The sequence below is a fragment of the Adiantum capillus-veneris genome, chromosome 3, assembly GCF_014529385.1.
Source record: "Adiantum capillus-veneris isolate H3 chromosome 3, ASM1452938v2, whole genome shotgun sequence".
Taxonomy (NCBI): domain Eukaryota; kingdom Viridiplantae; phylum Streptophyta; class Polypodiopsida; order Polypodiales; family Pteridaceae; genus Adiantum; species Adiantum capillus-veneris.
The window spans coordinates 113,286,788-113,301,610 of NC_140933.1; positions in this window are offsets into that span (position 1 = coordinate 113,286,788).

A 14,823-nucleotide genomic window follows, 5' to 3' on the forward strand; every position below is an offset into this window, starting at 1 on the left:
GAGATATGTGCAAACCAGATGTGTCAGGCTATGTGCAGACAGGAGATGACACAGCTCACCCCATTGCTCATGTAGGGGACATACCTCTAAATACGAAGAGTGGGAAATCAAAGTACTTAGCAGATGTACTTCATGTCCCAAACATTACAAAGAATCTTGTTTCTGTTGGACAAATGGTTGAGCAGGGTTTGCAGGTTCGCTTCAATCCAAATGGCTGTTATGTAGAAGATTTCCAGAATGGCTGTAAGCTGATCACAGAGGGCAAATGTGTGGGCAGAATGTTTACGCTGAATGTAGACATGCCTGAGGTAAAAGCTGCATTATTTGCACAGGGCACAGGTGTTGTGGCTGATGTTGACATTTGGCACAAACGCATTGGCCATGTCAATGAGCAGAGATTGCGCAGCATGCAATCAAAACAGATTGTAAAAGGTTTGCCCAAATTCAAGGTGGATGGTATGCATAAAGTGTGTGCAGCATGCCAGTTTGGAAAACAGTCAAAGGGCTCATTTCCACATGAGCGCAATGTATGTAAAAGGCCACTTGAGGTGGTGCACACAGATGTTTGGGGTCCAACCGATACTGCAAGTATACATGGCTGCAGGTATTATGTCTCTTTCATTGATGACCATACAAGGAAAGTATGGGTCTACTTCATGCGTAACAAAAGTGAAGTGTTTGGTCACTTTCAAGACTTCAAAGTCATGATTGAGAAGGAGACAGATATGCAAATCAAGACATTGAGGTCAGATGGAGGGGGAGAGTACTTCTCCAATGATTTTTCAGATTTTCTGCGAATGCATGGTATACACAGGCAGTTTACATGCAGATATACTCCACAGCAGAATGGGGTCGCAGAAAGGAAAAACAGGCACATTGCAGAGGTTGCACGTGCATTGATGAATGAGAAGAACATGCCTCATCATTTCTGGGCTGAAGCTGTAAATACAGCTGTGTACATTATGAACAGGACACCTACACCTGCGGTGCATGATGTAACACCTGAGGAAAAGTTTACAGGTACAAAGCCTGATTTGGCACACTTGAAAGTGTTTGGCTGCATAGCTTACGTGCATGTACCAGATGAGTTGCGTAGGAAATTGGATCCTAAAGCAGAGAAATGTATTCTTGTGGGATATTCCCTTGAACAAAAGGGGTACAGGTGCTACAATCCTACTACACGAGAATTACGAGTGAGCAGAGATGTAGTCTTTGATGAGATGAGCAGCTGGTACAGTAATGCACATGGCACTATTGGGGTTGATGTAAAAGATGATGTGGTTGTACAAAATGTGAGGCCACAGTCACAGGTTTTGAGTGGACCACAAGAGTCCTCTTCTCGTGGCTCTGTTGAGAAACCATGGAATGGTAGACTACGTACGCAGGTTACTCCACCAACAGGTACAGGGAATGTATCACGAAAAGGAAAGGAAAAGGTTGATGAACCTCCCTTTATGATTGATGCATCATCAGGTTTTTCACATGTAGACATGGATTCAGATGGTTCTGAACAAAGTCTTGATGAGGAATTTGGAATTCCGGCTGTCAGGACACCTGGTGTAAGGAAAGTACAAGAAGATGCTAGAGGGCAAAGGAGTGACCCAGGACCGCGCAGATCTAATAGAGTCAGAAATCCAGTTCAGAAATTGACTTATGATGGGTATCTAGCTCATCACCAAGCCTACATGGCTAAGGTGATACAGGATGTGGAGCCCACATGTTTTGAGGATGCAGTTGGAAATGTGCATTGGGATGATGCAATGAATGAAGAGATGGCTGCATTGGAAGCAAATGACACATGGGAGTTGGTGCCATTGCCAAGTGGCAAGAAAGCTATTGGCTGTAAATGGGTGTATAAAACCAAGCATAAGGCTGATGGTAACATTGAGCGTCACAAGGCAAGGCTAGTCGCAAAGGGTTATGCACAGACGTATGGCATAGACTATGAGGAGACCTTTGCTCCAGTGGCAAAGATGACGACAGTGAGAGCTGTCATAGCAGTGGCTGCATCTAGAGGATGGATTATGCATCAAATGGATGTAAAGAATGCCTTCTTGAATGGTGAGTTGCAAGAGGAAGTTTATATGGATCAGCCACCTGGTTATGTCGATCCAGGTTACCCAGATTATGTATGCAGACTTCTCAAAGCTTTGTATGGTTTGAAGCAGGGCTCTAGAGCATGGTATGACAGGATTGCCAAGTATCTTGTCAGTATTGGTTTTAGGAGAGCTCATGCTGATCATTCACTCTATGTACGTGAGAGTGATGTGGGGATTGTGGTCATTACCATATATGTAGATGACCTTATTATTGTTGGTGACAATGCTATGGAGATTGACCATGTGAAGGGTCTTCTCAAACAGGAGTTTGAAATGAAAGATTTAGGCGAGTTGCGCTACTTTCTTGGCATTGAAGTGGTCAGGACTCCAGAGGGTGTATGGCTATCACAGAGACAGTATGCTTTGGACATGTTGTCAAAGTATGGTATGGCTGATTGTAAGCCAATTTCTATTCCCTTGGATGTGAATGCAAAGCTGAGTGCAGAGAAGGGTGATGTTGTTGAGGATGTCAACATGTACAGGAAGATTGTGGGTAGTCTAATCTACTTGACTATCACGAGGCCAGACTTGAGCTACACAGTAGGCTTGGAGAGTCAGTTCATGCAACTTCCGAGGAAGCCACATTTGGATGGAGTACGACGCACACTTAGGTATGTGCAAGGTACTCTTGACTACGCATTGTTCTATGCAACAGATGCACCATTAGCATTGTATGGGTATACAGATGCAGATTGGGCAGGTAGCATTGTTGATAGGAGATCTACGAGTGGCTTCATGTTCTCCTTTGGGAGTGCTGTTGTTACTTGGAGCAGCAAAAAGCAGCCTACGGTTGCTTTATCGAGCACAGAGGCCGAGTACAGAGGTGCAGCAGTTGCAGCGTGCGAGGTAGCTTGGCTACGCACATTACTTGAGGACTTGGGAGTGCAGGTGGACCAGCAGATTTTCATCCATTGTGACAACCTCAGCAGCATGCAGTTGGCTAGGAACCCAGTGTTCCATGCCAGGACCAAACACATAGAGGTCCATTACCACTACGTTCGAGAGCGAGTGTTGGCGGGCGACATCGGCTTGGTCTACGTCAGCACAGAGGAGCAGATAGCGGATATCTTTACCAAGGCCCTCGGAGCTAAGAAGCTTCGACGTTTCCGGACTATGCTTGGACTCTGCGACATGCAGAGCTCGAGGGGGAGTGTTGAGATGTCGAGCTCTACACCTTGAGCTGGCATCCACTACGGGTCTTGGCCGCTTACGGAATTTACTCACTGGCGCGTTAGGTGACCGACACGGAGGATCTCTGCCAGTGATTCTACAGCTGGACTACACTTATAGTGCCAGCCTAGTACGCTTCTAGCGAGTTCACACTTAGTGACCGCATGTACATATGTGCTACTTTTCAGCTTTAGCACTTAGTCATTTTGTACTCTCTTTTCTGTGAAGAAGAAGAAGAAGCTTTCCATCTTTGTGTGCTTCGTGCTTGTCTTGTGTAGCTCTCTTGCATCCTCATTCTTTACAGGCTCAACCCTCTATCAAGGAAAACACAGTGCTCACTCCAGGGATAAGCCTGACAGAGAATGTACCGATGACATCTACGGTTAGCGCAGTGCCACTACCTAGTGTCGTAGTACCTAATATGGGGCCTCGACCGTATGTGCCTCTAGCCCCTTATGCACACATGGCCCTCACACCTCCAATTGTACCACTTGCTTATGCTCCTCGAGTGCCGCTCCCTAGCTCTTATCCGAGTGTACCTATGCCCGGTTATGTTCCATATCCTGCATCATCCACACATATGCCAAGACCGGCACCCGTCCCTCTCCCACATATGATTCCAAGAGTACCTCCACCGGCCCTGCCTCCTCACATAGGTGACTTGGCAGTGTTTGCTCAAACCATAGGTCGATCTATCGCGGAAAATATGCGTCATGCATCTGATAGAGAGCCTAGAAGTAAGGCAGTACAAATTGCCAAACTCACGCAAAAATTCAATGGGGACGAAGATGCTAGGAAACACATTGAAGTGTTTGAACAAGTATGTGATTCCTTAGGGGAACGCAACGAACTACATAAGTGCAATGCCTTAAGCTTGACATTAAGTGGGAAGGCTGGAGATTGGTATAGGACCCTAAGGGTGGACGAGAAAACAATCTACCCTACCCTTCGAAGGTTGTTTCTAAAGGAGTACATACGAGAAGGTGTGCTTTGGGGTGTAGCATCTCAGCTACAGAAGGCCGAACGTAAGGAAGGAGAGTCAGTAAGGGACTTCATTAGTCGTCTAAAGCACTTAAACTCTCGTTGCCCTGTAAATGAGCGCTTCAACAATAACCAACTGCTTGATCGATTCATTCGAGGGTTGAGGAATGAAGGAATCTATAATGGACTAGTGATTAGAGGTATCACAACCTGGGAAGATGTCACTGCCAATGCAATCCAATTAGAGGACAACTTGATGATAGCAGGCATGAGGGTGTCTACTGACACGAGATCCACTAGCTCACAAGCCATTGAGTATGAACCCATGACTGCAAAGCCCATTGCCAATGAGCCAAAGGTATTTGAGACATTCTTGACAGACCTCACCAAGGCAATCCAAGAGTCTCTTAAGGATAATCGACCCCCTCAAAATAGTCACATGTATCCAAGAAGGGAGCAACAATGGTGTTCCATTTGCTTAGGTCCACATAGCACTAGTGAGTGCCCTACGTTTAGAGTAAAATTTAATGGAACTTGCAACGCATGTGGTAGGTATGGTCACCAAGCTAAGGATTGTTTAATGATCAAACGTATGATGGAAAATAGACCACCTGTAGCCTGGACGGATGCACCTCGAGCTCCTGTATTGATGCCTACTCCACCTGTTGAGAAACTACCGCAACACATGGTCCCTAGACCTCAAAATGTTGTACAAGCTACACCGCTACCACCTCCTGTGCTAGGACCGCAGCCCCCGCATCCAAGAGTCGTCCCTATGAACCAAGTGGGTTGCGAGCCATCTAATGCTTATGCAGATGTTTGTGAGGAGGAAATAGACACTAGTATTGCCTACGGACTTGATACATTGGAAGAATGTCCTATATACTACATGGAAGATTGTTGGGGACAAGTCAAGCCGGTTTATCAAGCTGCTGCTCTCGCATCCAGAGGTCAAAATATCAACACCCAGGCTAGGAGGCCACCTCTTCAATGCTACGAGTGTGGTGGACCACATCGAGCAGTAGAGTGCCCTATTAGGCTGCAAAAGAATGCTGCACAGATGCAAATGAATCAAGGGAGCACTTCTGCAATGCCAATACTCACATGTAATCATTGTGGCATAGATCACTTGATTGCCCAATGCCCCTATAACCCAAATGCGCCTAAAATCACACCCCTGAATTTGGTCGAAATTGCTAGTGTGACATCACCAATACCACCCGTCGCACCCGCTTATGCGATTACACGGTCCATGCTTCAAGGGCCAGGACATATCCTCGAAGAGAGAGATACCGCGTCAATTATCCAAGCAAAGAAAAAGAAGACACGAAGGAAGAAGTCGCAGAATACGGAAAATTCAAAGCCAAGTTCCAAAACAAACATAGGAACAGGAGATGACCCCGTGTATATGAATGACCTCGAGGATGATTCAGATTCAGTCGAGACAATGGAGACTAGAACCAATACCACAAAGAGAAAGACCGACAAAGAAAACCGTAACATGGAACCAAATGAAAACCGAATAAGAGAAAACCATAAAGAGCCTCTGAAAACACCACAAGTGTTTCCAAATCCAATCCAAGATCCCCAAGATAAACCGTAGGGGCAAAAAGGAAAGAATCGTAAAAGGAAGATTGGGACGTACCCAAACCCTGTAGACGAGATTAAGCAGGTGAAACATCTAAGAGGTTTAGTGGAGGAGACTCAAAGGAAACTAGAACCAGAACCCATGCATATCAAAATTCATGACACAGTGTTTCCCACGCAAGTTCATCCACCCCACATGAACCATAGACCGTTAGCCATATCTAGTATCATCCAAGAAGGGAGTGAGGACGGGACATCAGAAAGTGAGCATACACCCTTCTTGTTGGGAAGGATGTTTAACGAAGGAATACCTGATCCCATTGAGGAATATGAGATTCCATCCTCACCAGTTCCTAGTCAAGGACCTACACCCTGCAAAACGCCAATGAATGTTGCCAAACTAGTGGACTTCATGTCTTCTGAGGTCCGAACCACGATCATAGCAAAGCTGTATGGAGATCCTGAGTTATTCCTTGCACTTCGAGCATTCCTTAACGGAGAGCTACGAACGGGATTACCGCAGTTTGCGCAACCAAATAGGCCTGACTCGATTATGATTGATGAGGAAAATCATGTGCAATCACTTGACTTAGATGGACACGAGTCTGTGATCGAGGTACCCATTAACGAATTAGGGCAGTATTTTGAAGGCGACGAGTCTAATGCGACCCTACCCATCACTACCAAGGGATTAACTATAAAGGGAATTCTTGATGGTGGTGCGGGAGTTAGCATCGTTACAAAAGATTGTTGGGAATCCATGGGAAAACCCCGCCTCAGTGTTACTAACATTGTGGTAAAGATGGCAAATGGTACCATAGCCAAACCTATGGGGATGCTCAAGGATCTTAAGATCAAAGTTCTAGGACACAAGGTACGACATACGTTCATTGTAATGGATTTCTCTAAACACCTTATGTCATATGAAATGATTTTAGGACGACCATTCATGAGGGAAGCACAAATGGTTCACGATTGGTCTAAAAATCATGTCTATTTGCAATTCCAAGACTCTGTCCTTAGAGTGGATTTGGTGACTGGTAAGGTACACCCCTTAGGGAGTAAAACCATTATTGATCATCGCTCTGACACCACAGTTCACTCGGCCCCACTACAATATTGTTACACTTGTAAGAAGGATACAGACATTGGCCAAGATTCTCCGTATATGGATATCCTACCTGGGATGACTGAGTCGGACAATGTGGATTGGGTACACCTAGCTGCAACCATAGATAGCTGGGGAAATAGAGGAACCACTTGGGTCACACCAGAGGGAGAAGAGGTACCACAAATTGCACCTCTTAACATGATAAGTGCCATACATGCATCTTCTAAGGGCAAGGCAATTGTGGACCAATCTGACAGTGACACCGATAGCTCAATAGAAGACTTTGACCAACACGACTTGGACACTGACTCCCAGAGTGAAACGGATTCTGAATCTCATGAATTAGAGAGTGGAGCAAGTTCAGAGTCAAAACATTCGGAAGGACCGAGCACATCAACCAATGATAGCTCCTCCGAGAGTGAAGAGGACACCAACGAGGACTCCTTTAGTGAGCCAGATCTAAATGCAAATCAAAAGCAGGTCTCAAATAAGAAAAAGAAAAACCTTAAGAGGCGTCGATATCGAGCCAATGTACGTGCTAGGATAAACAAGAAGAGATCCTCAGCAGAATGGCTCAGTTATATAGGAGCATGTGATGCTCATCGAAAATTGGTAGACAATTGGGGTGAATATCTCCAAAATGTTATGTGGTGTAGACCACGACCCCATGACATAGCCCAATTAGAGATCATAGACAAGCCAAAGTTGAGCCGCACTGCAAGGAGGCGTCAAAACCAAGAGTTAGCTCGACAACACAAGAAAGCAGAAATGGAAGCACAAACCAACGCACAACCAGAATCCACAGACTTGCATCCTGCACCAGAACATTTCAAATCTTACACCACAGGGGAAGCAAAGGTTGTGTACACAAAAGCCCAAAGAATACCTATCGATGGGAATAATGGAATCTATGATGGTCCGGCAATAGTTAAAGAAATAGAATTAGCTGACCCCGGTGAAGAATCAAAACCTGTTTTTACTGCCCAAGACCTCACAGAAGTTGAAGAGGCGGTCCTCAAAGAGCTTCTCAAGGAATTCAAGGACGTATTCGCTTGGACATACCATGATATGAAAGGTGTTCTGCCTTCTGTGGTCCAACATACAATCCCTATGATTAGCACTGCGAAGCCCGTACAACAAAGACCCTACCCGATGAATCCTAAGTACGCAAAGATCATTCAAGAAGAACTAGAAAAGCTTATCAAATGTGGGTTCATATATCCTATTGAACACTCTGAATGGGTGTCGCCAATAGTTATCGTGCCAAAAAAGAATGGGAAACTCAGGGTGTGCGTGGACCTCAAAAAAGTTAATGCAGCTACTAGAAGAGACCATTACCCCCTACCATATTCCGAACATGTACTCGAAAGAGTTGCAGGCAAGGAAGCTTATAGCTTTCTAGATGGGTACTCAGGCTACAACCAAATCACGATAGCGCTAGAGGACCAAGCTAAAACTGCCTTCATCACAGAATTTGGCGTGTTTGCATTTCGTGTGATGGCTTTTGGCTTAACAAATGCCCCTGCTACATTCCAATGATTAATAAACACTGCTTTTAAAGAATATTTGAGAGAGTTTTGTGAAGCTTTCTTAGACGACCTTTGTGTTTACTCTTCTTGGAAAGAACATCCATCATGTTTGCGGAAGGTGTTTGAAAAATGTAGGTTATATCGTATCTCATTGAACCCGTTCAAATGCCAATTTTGGGTCAAGCATGGAGTTATTTTAGGGCATATAGTATCCAAGAATGGTATCTCAACCGATGAGAGCAAAATTAAAGTGATTCTAGAGTTACCACCACCAACCAATTACAAGGGAGTTCAAAGGTTCATGGGACACGTGGGTTATTATCGACGGTTTATTTTATTTTTCGCTGAGATAGCACGTCCTTTGTACAAGCTTCTCATTGAATTTAAATGGACTGAAGAGTGTGACCAGGCCTATGAACAATTGAAGAAAACACTAGCAAGTGCTCCGATTTTAAGGACACCTAGCTGGGATGTCATTTTCCATGTGCATATTGATGCATCAAACTTTGCTATTGGGTGTGTTCTCACTCAACCAGGAGAACATAAATTGGACTATCCCATTAGCTTTGCAAGCCGTCAATTGAACGATGCTGAAAAGAACTACACCACTACAGAGCGAGAAGGTTTGGCAATGGTTTATGCAGTAAAGAAATTTCGCTACTACCTTCTGGCAAACAAGTTTGTATTTTATGTGGATCATCAAGCGTTGCTGTATCTGGTAAACAAGCCATGCTCCACAGGAAGAATCACACGATGGTTGTTAATTCTTCTGGAGTTTGATTTCACGATTGTAGTGAGACCCGATAAAAGGCACGTCATGGCTGATCATTTGTCTCGCATACCCAATGGTGAAGCCCCTACAGGAGTTGATGATGAATTACCCGATACTTCCCTATTCATAGTTGAGACTATGCCTGAATGGAGTGAGAACATTGTTAACTTTTTAGTTAATGGTTTTCCACCCAAGGAACTTCGTAAGGATATCGCTCAAAGGCTAGTAAAAGAATGTGAACCCTATTGTTTGATTGCCGGAACCCTGTATAGATTAGGCAAGGACGATATTCTTAGGCGTTGTGCCCGCGAGGATGAATATTTGTATATCTTGCAAGAAGCACATATGGGCATAGCAGGAGGACATTTTTCAGGGGACCTGACTGCTAGAAAGGTGCTGCAATCAGGCTATTGGTGGCCAACTTTATTTAAGGATGCATCACTTTTTACAAAAGGGTGTGATGAGTGCCAACGTTACAAGACCACACAGCGCAAGGACAAAATGCCCTTACATCCTATTAAAGTAACCCAACCATTTGAAAAATGGGGCTTAGACTTTGTAGGTCCAATTAGTCCCGCAGCTCGCAACACTCAATCTCGATATATTCTAGTTGCTACGGACTATGTAACAAAGTGGGCTGAAGCTAAGGCTTCACAAAAAGCTGACGCGAGGACAACAGCTAAGTTTCTTTTTGAGAACATTATCACAAGATTTGGTTGCCCTTTTGAAATTGTTAGTGATAATGGTACCCATTTTATAAATGAGGTAATAAGAGAGCTTACCACGACCTTTATGATATCCCACCATAAGTCTACACCTTATTACCCGCAAGCTAATGGACAAGCCGAGAGCACCAACAAGACTCTAATCTCTATTTTAACCAAGACGGTAGAAGCTCATCGCACTGATTGGGATTTGAAGTTGACATCTGCTCTATGGGCTTATCGTACTGCTTATAAAGTGGCTATTAATTGTACGCCATTCAAAATGGTATACGGCCAAGAAGCGGTTATGCCTTGGGAGTTTGTCATTCCTAGTCTTAGGGTAGCTTCGCAAGAAGGATGGAATGGTAACCCCTTAATCGAGCGTTTGTTTATCTTAGAAAAACTAGACGAAGAGAGACAGTTGGCTGTGCAAAATGCTCTTGTGGGGAAGGATAGGAGAAAGAAGTGGTTTGATCGCCATGTGAAGGACAAGGACATCAAAGTTGGTGATAAAGTCCTTATGTATGGAGTACGTAAAGAGAAGAAAAAGTTGAAATATGCTGGTAAAGGACCATATAGAGTATGTGAAATTACCCCACAAGGTACCCTTCGTGTGGAAACTCTTGATGGAGTTGAAACCATTGGATTCCTCAATGGGAGTAAATTCAAAAGATATTATGATCCTTTAAGCCAAGAAGAACTACGGGCCATTCATCAAAAAAAGGCCGCCAAAGCACAAACCGAGTTAAACAAGATACAAGCTCAAGCTGAGGCTAAGGAGCGACAACAACGTATAAGACAAAAACGAGAGGCTAACCTTGGGGTCACAAATGCATTCCACATGGAAATCGAAGAGGATGGGTTGGACTCTGACACACCTCTACGATACCCCATTGAGTTAAATAGTGCCTATGGAAAAGTGCTATATAACGCCTTATTGGACACGGGTGCTAAATACAATCTGCTATCCTATGGGGTGTGGTGTCAGTTAGGGAAGCCACCTCTATCTGAGAGTATTATCCAAGTCAAGGGTGTCAACAAGAAAAAAACTACGGTTTTTGGAATCTGGCACACTTCTATCAGTTATGACAATGGGGTGGTAGCTCAAGACTTTTTGGTCATGCCTACTGGAACTATGGAGGGTAATATAAACCTAGGCCGCACGTGGATGATAGCCACCAAATGCACTATTGATTGGGGGACTGGGGGTGTTACAACGCAAAAACCAACTCTTAGCCCTACCACTCAAGCCATAGTCCCTGAGATATTGCCCAAGGAAATAAAACCCAAGACATTGCATGTCCAGGAGGTTGAACCATACGTCCCCATAGCCCAACTCTCTAGAGCTTCAACTGATGTAGTTGAAAGAAAGCTTGAAACACACAAGAACCATCCTAATATAACAGAGAAAACATACAAGTGGGTCCCTAAAACCTCTGTAGTGAGCATGGTTGATGCAAAAAAATGGAAACCTAGTAAGAACCGTACCACTCACTCCAAGAAATGTAAAGAAACGCTGCGTTGGATTCCTAAACGACTATTGGAAGCCCAAGGATACAATGAAGGAAATGATCAAATCTGGGTGCCCAAACGTAAAGTGTACTCTTACCGGTCACCTGGCCCATGTAAACCCAATCTTGTGGCTCCAAAACAAATTGAAAATCGCGGAAAGGAAAAAATCATGGAATGTTACACACCCGTTCTAGAGCTAGTTTGGGTACCAAAGAAAGAACGATTTGTTCCACCTAGATCAGGAACAAGGAAATCAAATGAAGCTTCTTGCTCTTCATGTAGTTCCTATATGCAAATAGAAGCTTCGACACAACCTCCACCTACCACTGTACATATCCATCCAAGCACGAAAGAGTTTGCACCTTCCGGGGTAAGTTCACCACCTACAACAACGTTGCAAATAAAATCATGGGAGAGTACCTTACCACCCTTGCAACTTGACGAGGCACCTAGGGTAATAGAAAACTACTGGCAAAAATCCTCACCTATTACCAACTGGAACAATTGGTTTCAAAGGGTGACAAGCTCATTTCAAACGGTATGATCTACCCAAGGAAGGGGGGAGTGTTTGTGGACATCCATCATTCACTTGCTTCCCTTTCAACCTTTTTCCCTGGCCTCTTAATCTCCGATCTTAGGGAATGTATATATATAGCCTTATACTCACAAAAAAACAAAAATAGTAAAGAGCAAGAGCGCCTAGCAATGAGAGAGCACCCTATCAGATCTTACATATAAGTCCAAATTCACCGTGTCAATTCAAGCAACACACAAAAACAACTCTTATGTTTTAAAGGCCTAACCAAATCTATCTGTCTTGTCAGAAATGGCTACTTCACCAGAGGCATGCACTTCTATTTTTGATGAAAGGTACCCCTTGTCTTTTCAACAAGTGTTCTACGTATGCTACCCTATACTTTCTTGCAAATGGGATTTGATAGAGAGCCTTGCATGTGAGAGAAATTTTGAGGAGTTAGAATGGCTGATACGTCTATGGCTAACTAGTGATCCCTACCCAGTAGCGAATGTGTCTCCAATGGCACATGCTTATTCTTTTGCACAAGATGAGTATCCACGCATCACGAGGTTCTTGATTAGCATGCTTGCACAAGAGGATGATGAAGAGGAACTAATAGAGACCGAGGAAGACTATGGCCTCACGGACAACGATTTTATTTATCTAGATGATGAGGATAGAGGCCTAGCCTTAGGGTGGCCACCCGGTTTATATAATATCCTCTTTCCTTGATTCTAAAAGGGGTGACAGATAGGTAGGTTAGGGGTCTAGATTGTGTTGTGAGTTTGTTTTTTAGGAGTTTTAATTTTTTCCATTGATGTGCCTCCTGGAGGTATTCCTTTTGTTTCCTAGTGTGTACAGGAGCGTGTTGCTATTGATAGGATTTGGACCTTCATGGAACCTTCAAATCAAGCGCGACCATCAACACAAACAGGTGTTTCTTGTCCATTAGCATTGCCCTTATCTTTTTGCATCTATGATTGTCTTCTTTGATTGTGATTGGTAGCATAATATTCAGCGCATTTGCTTAGTATCAAACATTTAATTCAATGCAATCTTTTGTCATAATCACTTGTTTAGGTGTAAAAATCAAGCAGTCCGACTAAGCTAGTTTGACCAAGCTAGGTATTAGAAATCTTCTCTTAATACCATGGGGAATGCCTTCCTAATAAGCAATGGTTACTTAGGTTCTTAATCCGATTTAGGCAACATTGTATGAAATGTACTAGGGCTTTCTAGTGGGCTTAACACTAGTGACCTTTAGCTTAAGTATTATAAAGGGAGTTTACTAATGTGATGAGCCTGGGGAATGTAACAGTGTTATATGACCTCCCAAAGTTACAAAATTAAAATGCTGAAAATGAACAAACAAAAAATCAAAGTGCCACAATGTAAAATTTTAAGCATGAAGAGAAATCCCTGCTTAAATTGGTACTTCACTCACATGTATTGCCTATGGTACTAGAGCCCTAGAGGTTCCCAGTGTGGGCGCTTTTCCTTGAAAAGCAAAAAACCCAAGGCATACAAAATAAGCACCCACTTCAAAATTGAATCAGTGTGAAAAGACTTTGGGGGGTCAAAGAAAAAGTAATCAGTCAGGCGATGATTTCATGAGAAATTCCTTTTATGGTAGCTTAACTACAAAGTCTTCTAGATATAGCCTCTAGTCAGCCCTCGAACATGAATACTTGGCTCTCGCGATTAAACAACTTAATTGACCACAGAAAATTAAGAAGCTTACCCATGGTATTAATATTCGATCTCTAGTGCCTTTCGACCGTCAAATTAGCGACCCCAGACTTGTTTAATTTTTTGCCTTTACATCTGTTTATGCATTTGATTACATTCCAATTTAATGTTCATTGCTAACAAATTGTTTGAAATTTTTTTACCAATCAATTTTTCTACCTAAAACTGCATATGCTTTTTAAGAGAATGCAATTACTGTGCCAATGTTGTTTGATTTTGCAGTGACTGAAGAAGGCTAAGGACATTCATCTCAAATGCTCTTCCACCTCGACGAACCAGCTTCAACTCAATAGCTTCCGAAGACGGAATCTACATCAGGAAGGGGGGCATGTTAACCCTCACGGCACACGGACACCCTATGATCTATAAACGTTGTATTATTTAGAGTCAGGTACCGGGCTTGTCGGACCAATAGGGAAAGGTAGAGTGATCGCCGATGAGAGGCGCACTTTAACTTGGACATTCAAGGGATTAGTTGGTTAAGCATGGGCGCCCAAGTGTGAATGGGGTGAGCTCCTATAAAAGCCAACTAAACCTAATTTTTACTCATTCTCTCATTTGTGCAATAGAAGAGTGCTCTTGCTCCATCTCCATCTTCTTCTTCTTCACCTCCTTGTGTGTGTGTGTGTGAGAGAGAGAGAGAGAGAGGGAGAGTGTGTGTGCGATCGAGCATTACGAAGGCACGACGGCGGCGAAGCGGTTGAGCGCGGCACGACTGCAGCTTCTTCTTCATCGCGGCGAGGAATCCACCACGAAGGCGAGCGTAGAGCGGTGAGTGACACACCCTTTGTTCTCTTGAGCTTGCTAGTTTAGGCTTGTTGTGTGCTTGGAGCCGTTTGTGGCTTGCACACGGTGTATTGGCAAGTCCCTTGCTTCGACAGTGCGGCAAGGAGCGCACAATATTACACCTTTGACTTCATTAAACTTCCTCGCTCAGAAACGGTCGAAAGCCTACCATCTCACCCCCCCCCCCTTGCACGTCCTCTCGGACCAGCCCATAGGGCGCATGAAAAGAAATCTCTCTCCCTCAACTCCTTCACCCTCTTCCCCATGCAGGCCCGAGCCCACCTCGCTCATGCTCTCTCTCTCTCT